Here is a 10,414-nt window from a genome sequence, read left to right on the forward strand (position 1 = left end):
TTCAGGGATTCTGACAAAATAGGTGTGGCATTGCTTGAGTGTTGGGATTTTAAAAAGCTCTTCAGTTTATCTGAATTCAGGGCTTTCTAAGTATGGTCCTCAAACCAGTTCAATAGCATAATCAGAGGACTATTTAGAAATGCAAAGGCTGTGAGGAGAAGACTAACAGGGGATTGAAGAGAGAGAAAAGAATGAATTCAGAGTATGTCTTTTTCTGTTTCTTCCCAGTGAGGTCACCTTGGAGTGGTCGTGGTCCTCAGTGGGACTTGCTTCTCTGGGTTCTGGTCCATAAGAAAGTCAGAGTCAGAAAATAAAATGCCAAAGAATGAAAACAAATATTCTGATTTCCTTTTATATTCATTCAAGTGTGATGCATTGTAGGAATGAAAATCAGCCTCCAGCATATGGAATGTTAAAGTATATTAAATGCTACAAATATATTTTTTATATAGTTGGTTTACTCAGAATTTATATTAATTCCCTCTTTTTCAAGGCATTTGACGTGATTCCACACTCTATATTAAAACTTACATAATGAGAGATAATGTATTAAATGATCCAGTGAGAAATGAGGGAACTAGCACACAGCATAATGAGTAAAAGCAGAGAAACAATCAATCAAAAGCCTAACTTAATTCAAGAAAATTTTTGGCTAGATGAGCAATGGAGACTGAGCCTGGGGGCTAGAAATGGATTATTGCAGGAGAGACAGTACATAACAGAGGTGCTGAGAACTAATTAGAACAAGGTGACAGCTATATTTTCTCGTTAAAAGACAGTAATGCAAAACAGTTTTCTGAAGTAAAATATGTAAATTATGTAAAAACTATAAAGCTGTAAATCATGATACACAATGGTATCAAATAATGCCTTTTATTCTTTTTTGAGATTTTTAAAAAAAAATTTATTTGGCAGAGAGAGCAAGAGAGCACAAGCAGGGGGAGAATAGAGGGAGAGGGAGAAGCTTAACCATCTGAGCCACCCAGGTGCCCCTCTTTTATCCTTTTTTGTATTTTGAAAAAATTTCAGATCTCCTTTCCCTCATCATTTCTCTAGAATGTGCCATCCCATAGGCTTGTCTGTGGTGATAGAATTGTTCTATGCCCCTCTGTCCAGTAGGGGAACCACTAGGTGCACATGATTATTCACCACTGATGACATGGCTAGTGTCACTGAGGAACTGAATTTCTAGTTTTGTTTTAATTTAAATTGAAGTAACCACATGGGGCTGGTGCCTACCCTAGGGGTGGGTATAGCTCTGGAGTGCTGGCCTCACTTCTGCTCTTCTTGGTTTCAGGCTTTCTCCATTATGCTGACTCGCACACCATCCCTTATTCCACAAAAAGGACATGGTAGTTATTATGTCATTTTCTGATATGTGTCTCTTTCCAGCCCTCCTCAGTATATGGTGGATCCAATCCAATAAGACAATACAATATCTTATTTGGATAGCACTTAGCAGTTTACAAAATGTTTTCACACACATTATTTAGTTTGATCCTTATATATATATAACTATAAACTGTGTTTTTCTTAAGTGATTTTCCTGAGTGAAAGCTTCCTGATTTGATCAAGTAAAGGAGCTCATTTAAAAAAAAGTTTCACTAACAATATAAACATTGGTATTTTTTTAAATTTGATTTTATGATGTTATGTTAGTCACCATACATCATTAGTTTTTGATGTGGTGTTCCATGATTCATTGTTTGCATATAACACCCAGTGCTCCATTCAATACATGCCCTCTTTAATACCCATCACCAGGCTAACCCATCCCCCTACCCCCCTCCCCTCTAGAACCCTCAGTTTGTTTCTCAGGGTCCATAGTCTCTCATGGTTCATCTCTCCCTCCGATTTCCCCCTCTTATTTTGCAGTATTATAGAGAAATGCTTAAAATTGTTCAGTGATAATGTGAAAAGAATACTGAATTGGACATCAGGAGACCATGTCTACTACTAATGATGATGATAATAATGATGATGATGATGATAGTAGCAATAAAGACATATATTATGTACTAACAATATTCCAAGCATTGTGCTAAGTGTTTCATATGCATTAACTAGTTTAATCCTCATAACAATCCCAGGAAATTTTGCAGATAAAGACACTAAAAATTAAAGAGGTTAAGAAATGTGTTCAAAATAATATGTTGAAGTCGTCTTGGGTACAGGCCTTTAGCTCTCATTGCTAATTTACTCCTTTTTTAAAGTGAGGTTTCTGAACCAAATAATCTTTAAGTTCACTTCTATTTCTCAGTAACAAAGACAACTGATATGTCCAAATCAATAATCTGATTTTTGGTAGTGTCCATTCTTTGTGTTGTATGTGTGTGGTGTGTGTAAGTTTTGTAATTGTGGAAATGTAGCGATCAGGTGTAGGACAACTTCTGAAAAATGTTATTTCCCTAAACGCTTTATTTTTATATTGATCTTGTTTTAAGGTAGCATATTTCTACTTGTTGATTTGATATCTGTTATTTACTGAATGTTTGTGTCCCTCCCAAAATTCGTATGTTGAAGCTCTAGCCCCCACTGTGATCTTATTAGGAGGTGGGCCTTTGGGAGGTAATTAAGTTTAGATGAGGTCATAAGATCAGAGCCCCCATGATGGGATTTGTGCTTTTATAGGAGGAGGAAGGGTCACAGAGCTTTTCTCTCTACCATATAAGGATGTAATGAGAAGGTGGTAGCCCACAAGCCAGGAAAGAGCTCTCTTCAGGATCCGAATCTATTGGCACCTTGATCATGGACTTCCCAGCCTCTAGAACTGAAACAAATGTCTGTTTTTTAAGTCATTCAGTCTGTGGTATTTTATTCTAGCAGCCTGAGCTAAGACAGTATCTTTTAGATCTTGCTGAGAATATGAATTAGATTTTTGTAAGTGTGGGGTGTACCAACCCAGTCTGACCCCTTTATTATAATTAAAATATTATTTCTATTGAAGTGTAGTTGACATACAATATTAGATTAAGTTCAGGTGTACAACATAGTGATTTAACATTTATATACATTAAGAAGTGAGCACCATGGTGATCTGTCACCACACAAACTTGTTACAATATTATTAACTACATTCCCTATGCTGTATATTATCTTATTTATCTTATAACTAGAAATTTGTACCTTTTAATTCCCTTCTGCTATTCTGCTCATTCTGCCACCCCCTCCCCATGAACTAGATTTTTAGAAAATGAGGATAAAATGCCTACCAGAATTAAAATAAAGATCAATGAGAGGGAGGAGCAAGATGGCAGAGGAGTAGGAGACCTAAATTTCATCTGGTCCCAGGAATTCAGCTGGATAAGGATCAAACCATTCTGAACACCTACAAACTCAACAGGAGATTGAAGAAAAGAATAGCAGCAACTCTCTGAACAGAAAAGCGACTACTTTCTGGAAGGTAGGACATGTGGAGAAGTGAATCTGAGGCGGTATTTGGGAAGATAGACTGCGCGGGGAGGAGGCCTACATCAGCTGCTACTGGCAAGTGATAGAGCAGTGGAGCACAAAATCATAGAAGTCGACTCCGCTGAGGGACATTGCTCCAGTGGCTAAGCGGGGGGTGGAACCCTCGCGGGACAGTGTGGTCTCAGGACCCTCAGGGTCACAGAAAGATGGGGGGGGTGCCTGAGTGCTGCAGAGCTCCCAGGTATCGGAGCGGGGAAGCCGGCTGCAGAGATGGAGCCAAAGCACAGGCTCTCAGCTCGGAGTTGCCATAAACCATGATCCACGGCACAGTCGGGCCACTGCTCCTCCAGCAGGGACCCAACAAGTGGCAGATCCGGGGAGACTCCCCTTCCTCCCCCAGGAGGAGCGGCATGGGAGCGCACTGCAGGGGTCTGCTGGGTTTGGAGACTCCACACGGGGTCATGTACCAGAGATAGAAACGCTCGGTCACAGGCCAGGTGAGCACGGAGTGCGGCCGGAGATGGGGAGACGGGAGTGGCTGACGGCTTTTCTCTGGGGGCGCACTGAGGAGTGGGGCCCCGAGTTCTCCACTCCTCCGGGGCAGAGATTTGGAGGCCGCCATTTTCACTCTCATCCTCCAAAGCTGTACTGAAAGCTTGCAGGGAACAAAAGCTCCCGAGAGCAAACCTGAGCAGATTACTTAGCCCGGAGGGGCAAGGGCAGGGCAATTCTGCCTCTGGCAAAGACATTTGGGAACCATGGCAACATGTCCCTCCCCCAGAAAATCAGCAAGAGCAGCCAGCCAAGACCAAGTTTACTGATCAGTGAGAATGGCAGAACTCCAGCACTAGGGGAATACTGCACATAGAATCCATGGCTTTTTTACCATGATTCTTTAGTCTTTCAAAGTTAATTTTTTTTTACCTTTTTTTTTTTGAATTTCTTTTTTTCCCTTTTTCAACCAACATCTTATCACCCTTTAAAAAAAATCTTTTTATTTTTCATTTTTAGAGTCATATTCTATCCCTTCCTAGTAGTTAACCTTATTTTTGGTATATATGTATATAAGTTGTTCTCTCTTTAAAATTTTGGGATACAGTTTCTTCTAACAGACCAAAATATACCCTAAATCGCTAGTATACGTATGGCTTTGTTCTAGTCTCCTGCCTGATCACATAATCTCCCTTTTTTTTTTAAATCCTTTTCTTTCTTTTTTCAACCAACTTCTTATATTATGAATTCCTATTATAAAATCTCTTATAATTTTCATCTTTACAGTTATATTTAATCCCTTCATCATATTTACCCTTATTTTTGTACATATATGTTTTTCTTTCTTTTTTTTTTTTAAAGATTTATTTATTCATAGGAGACAGAGAGAGAGAGGCAGAGGGAGAAGCAGGCTCCCTGCTGAGCAGGGAGCCCGATGTGGGACTCAATCCCAGGACCCCGGGATCATGACCTGAGCCGAAGGCAGACGCTCAACCATCTGAGCCACCCAGGCGCCCTGTTTTTCTTTCTTTAAAATTTTGGGAGGCACTTTCTTTGAACAGACCAAACACGCCCAAAATCTAGTGTGTGCCACTGATCTATGCACCAGCCTGATCATATTTGATCATATTCTGTTTTTTTCCTTTTTCTAGCTTTTTTTTTTCTTTTTTCTTTTTTCTTTCTTTCCCTTTCTTTTCCCCTGGTTTCAGGTCTCTTCTGATTTGTTTAGTGTATATTTTTCTGGGGTCATTGTTACCCTGTAAGCATTTTGTTCTCTCATTCATCTATTATCCTCTGGACAAAATGACAAGACGGAAAAAATCACCTCAAAAAAAAGAACAAGAGGCAGTACTGACTGCCAGGGACCTATTCAATATGGACATCAGTAAGATGTCAGAAATAGAGTTCAGAATGACGATTTTAAAGATACTAGCTGGGCTTGAAAAAAGCATGGAAGATATTAGAGAAAACCTTTCTGGAGAAATGAAAGAACTAAAATCTAACCAAGTCGAAATCAAAAGGGCTAATAATGAAATGCAGTCAAAAATGGAGGCTCTAACTGCTAGGATAAATGAAGCAGAAGAGAGAATTAGTGATATAGAAGACCAAATGATGGAAAATAAAGAAGCTGAGGAAAAGAGAGGTAACTACTTGATCATGAGGGCAGAATTCAGGAGATAAGTGATACCATAAGATGAAACAAAATAGATTAATTGGGATCCCAGAAGGAGAAGAAAGAGAGAGAGGGGCAGAAGGTATATTGGAACAAATTATAGCAGAGAACTTCCCTAATTTGGGGAAGGACACAGGCATCAAAATCCAGGAGGCACAGAGAACCCCCCTCAAGATCAATAAAAATAGGTCAACACCCTGACATCTAATAGTAAAACTTACAAGTCTCAGAGACAAAGAGAAAATCCTGAAAGCAGCTCGGGAGAAGAGATCTGTAACCTACAATGGTAGAAACATTAGATTGGCAACAGACCTATCCACAGAGATCTGGCAGGCCAGAAAGGACTGGCATGATATATTCAGAGCATTAAATGAGAAAAATATGTAGCCAAGAATACTATATCCAGCTAGGCTGTCATTGAAAACAGAAGGAGAGAAAAAGTTTCCCGGACAAACAAAAACTAAAGGAATTTGCAAACACGAAACCAGCCCTAAAAGAAATCTTAAAAAGGGTCTTCTAAGCAAAGAGAGAGCCTAAAAGCAACATAGACCAGAAAGGAACACCGACAATATACAGTAACAGTCACCTTACAGGCAATACAAAGGCACTAAATTCATATCTTTTCATAGTTACCCTGAATGTAAATGGGCTAAATGCCCCAATCAAAAGACACAGGCTATCAGATTGGATAAAAAAACAAGACCCATCGATATGCTGTCTGCAAGAGACTCATTTTAGACCCAAAGACACCCCCAGATTGAAAGTGAGGGGCTAGAAAACCATTTACCATGCTAATGGACACCAAAAGAAACCTGGGGTGGCAATCCTTATACCAGACAAATTAGATTTTAAACCAAAGACTATAATTAGAGATGAGGAAGGACACTATATCCTACTTAAAGGGTCTATCCAACGAAAGATCTAACAATTGTAAATATCTATGCCCCTAACATGGGAGCGGCCAATTATATAAGCCAATGAATAACAAAAGCAAAGAAACACATCAACAACAATACAATAATAGTGGGGGACTTTAACACCCCCCTCACTGAAATGGACAGATCCTCTAAGCAAAAGATCAACAAGGAAATAAAGACTTTAAATGACACACCAGACCAAATGGACCTCACAAATATATTCAGCACATTCCACCCCAAAGCAACAGAATACACATTCTTCTCTAGTGCTCATGGAACATTCTCCAGAATAGATCACATCCTAGGTCACAAATCAGGTCTCAATCAGTACCAAAAGAGTGGGATCATTCCCTGCCTATTTTCAGACCACAATGCTTTGAAACTAGAACTCAATCACAAGAGGAAAGTTGGAAAGAACTCAAATACATGGAGGCTAAAGAGCATCCTACTAAAGAATGAATGGGTCAACCAGGAAATTAAAGAAGAATTAAAAAAATTCTTGGAAACCAATGAAAATGAAAACACAACTGTTCAAAATCTGTGGGATGCAGCAAAAGCAGTCCTAAGAGGAAAGTATATAGCAATACAAGCCTTTCTCAAGAAACAAGAAAGGTCTCAAAGACACAACCTAACCCTACGCCTAAAGGAGCTGGAGAAAGAACAACAAATAAAGCCTAAACCCAGCAGGAGAAGAGAAATAATAAAGATCAGAGCAGAAATCAATGAAATAGAAACCAAAAGAACAGTAGAACAGATCAATGAAACTAGGAGCTGGTTTTTTGAAAGAATTAATAAGTTTGATAAACCGCTGGCCAGACTTATCAAAAAGAAAAGGGAAAGGACCCAAATCAACAAAGTCATGAATGAGATGGGAGAGATCACAACCAACACTAAAGAAATACAAACCATTATAAGAACATATTATGAGCAACTATGTGCCAGCAAATTAGATAATCTGGAAGAAATGGATGCATTTCTAGAGAGGTCTAAACTACCAAAATTGAACCAAGAAGAAATAGAAAACCTGAGCAGACTTATAACCACTAAGGAAATTGAAGCAGTAATCAAAAATCTCGCAATAAACAAAAGCCTAGGGCCAGATGGCTTCCTAGGGGAATTCTACCAAACATTTAAAGAAGAATTAGTACCTATTCTTCTGAAACTGTCCCAAAAAATAGAAATGGAAGGAAAACTTCCAAACTCATTTTATGAGGCCACCATTACCTTGACCCCCAAACCAGATAAAGACCCCATCAAAAAGGAGAATTAGAGACCAATATCCCTGATGAACACGGATGCAAAAATTCTCACCAAAATACTAGCCAGTATTTTGTACAGTATAATGTACAGTACAGTACATTAAAAGGATTATTCACCATAACCACGTGGGATTTATCCCTGCGCTGCAAGGTTTGCTCAACATCCACAAATCAACCAATGTGATACAATACATTAATAAAAGAAAGAACAAGAACCATATGATCCTCTCAATAGATGCAGAAAAAGCTTTTGACAAAGTACAGCATCCTTTCTTGATCAAAACTCTTCAGAGTATAGGCATAGAGAGTACATACCTCAATATCATAAAAGCCATCTATGAAAAACCTACAGCAAATATCATTCTCAATGGGGAAAAACTGAGAGCTTTCCCCCTAAGGTCAGGAACATGGCAGGGATGTCCACTATCACCACTGTTATTCAACATAATATTAGAAGTCCTAGCCACAGCAATCAGGCAACAAAAAGAAATAAAAGGCATCCAAATCAGCAAAGAAGAAGTGAAACTCTCACTCTTTGCAGATTATATGATACTTTACGTGGAAAACCCAAAAGACTTCACCCCAAAACTGCTAGAACTCATACAGGAATTCAGTAAAGTGGCAGGATATAAAATCAATGCACAGAAATCAGTGGCATTCCTATACACCAACAAGACAGAAGAAAGAGAAATTAAGGAGTCGATCCCATTTACAATTGCACCCCAAACCATAAGATACCTAGGAATAAATCTAACCAAAGTGGCAAAGGATCTGTACTCAGAAAATGATAAAATACTCATGAAAGAAATTGAGGAAGACACGAAGAAATGGAAAAACATTCCATGCTCATGGATTGGAAGAACAAATATTGTGAAGATGTCAATGCTACCTAGAGCAATCTACACATTTAATGCACTCCCTATCAAAATGCCATCCACTTTTTTCAAAGAAATGGAACAAATAATCCTAAAATTTGTATGGAACCAGAAAAGACCCCGAAGAGCCAGAGGAATATTGAAAAAGAAAAGCAAAGCTGGTGACATCACAATTCCGGACTTCAAGCTCTATTACAAAGCTGTCATCATCAAGACAGTATGGTACTGGCACAAAAACAGACACATAGATCAATGGAACAGAATAGAGAGCCCAGAAATGGACCCTCAACTCTATGGTCAACTAATCTTTGACAAAGCAGGAAAGAATGTCCAATGGAAAAAAGACAGTCTCTTCAAAAAATGGTGTTGGGAAAATTGGACAGCCATGTGCAGAAGAATGAAACTGGACCATTTGCTTACACCGCACACAAAAATAGACTCCAAATGGTTGAAAGACCTAAATGTAAGACAGGAGTCCATCAAAATCCTAAGGGAGAACACAAGCAGCAACCTCTTCGACCTCAGCCCCAGCAACTTCTTCCTAAAAACATCGCCAAAGGCAAGGGAAGCAAGGGCAAAAATGAACTATTGGGACTTCATCAAGATAAACAGCTTTTGCATAGCAAAAGAAACAGTCAACAAAACCGAAAGACAACCGGGAGAAGATATTTGAAAATGACATATCAGATAAAGGGCTAGCAACCAAAGTCTATAAAGAACTTATCAAACTCAACACCCAAAGAACAAATGATCCAATCAAGAAATGGGCAGAAGACATGAACAGACATTTTTCCAAAGAAGACATCCAAATGGCCAACAGACACATGAAAAAGTGCTCAACATTGCTCAGCATCAGGGAAATCCGAATCAAAACCTCAATAAGATACCACCTCACACCACTCACAATGGCTAAAATTAACAAGTCAGGAAATGACAGATGCTGGAGGGGATGCAGAGAAAGGGGAACCCTCCTACACTGTTGGTGGGAATGCAAGCTGGGCAGCCACTCTGGAAAACAGTATGGAGGTTCCTCAAAAAGTTGAAAATAGAGCTACCATATGATCCAGCAATTGCACTACTGGGTATTTACCACAAAGATACAAATGTAGGGATTCGAAGGGGTACGTGCAGCCCGATGTTTATAGCAGCAATTTCCACAATAGCCAAACTGTGGAAAGAGCCAAGATGTCCACCAATAGATGAATGGGTAAAGAAGATGTGGTATATATATATACAGTGGAATATTATGCAGCCACCAAAAGGAATGAAATCTTGCCATTTGCAATGACGTGGATGGAACTGGGGGGTATTATGCTGAGTGAAATAAGTCAATCAGAGAAAGACATGTATCATATGATCTCACTGATATGAGGAATTCTTAATCTCAGGAAACAAACTGAGGGTTGCTGGAGTGGTGGGGGGTGGGAGGGATGGGGTGGCTGGTTGATAGACACTGGGGAAGGTATGTGCTATGGTGAGCGCTGTGAATTGTGTAAGACTGTTGAATCACAGACCTGTACCTCTGAAACAAATAATACATTATATGTTAAAAAAAAGAAGATAGTAGAAAGGGAAAAATGAAGGGGGGGAAATCGGAGGGGGAGATGAACCATGAGACTATGGACTCTGAGAAACAAACAGGGTTCTAGAGGGGAGGGGGTGGGGGGATGGGTATTAAAGGTATTAAAAGGGTATTAAAGAGGGCACGTTCTGCATGGAGCACTGGATGTTATACGCAAACAATGAATCATGGAACAGTACGTCAAAAACTAATGATGTAATGTATGG

This window comes from Neomonachus schauinslandi, chromosome 5 (assembly GCF_002201575.2).
Source record: "Neomonachus schauinslandi chromosome 5, ASM220157v2, whole genome shotgun sequence".
NCBI lineage: Eukaryota > Metazoa > Chordata > Mammalia > Carnivora > Phocidae > Neomonachus > Neomonachus schauinslandi.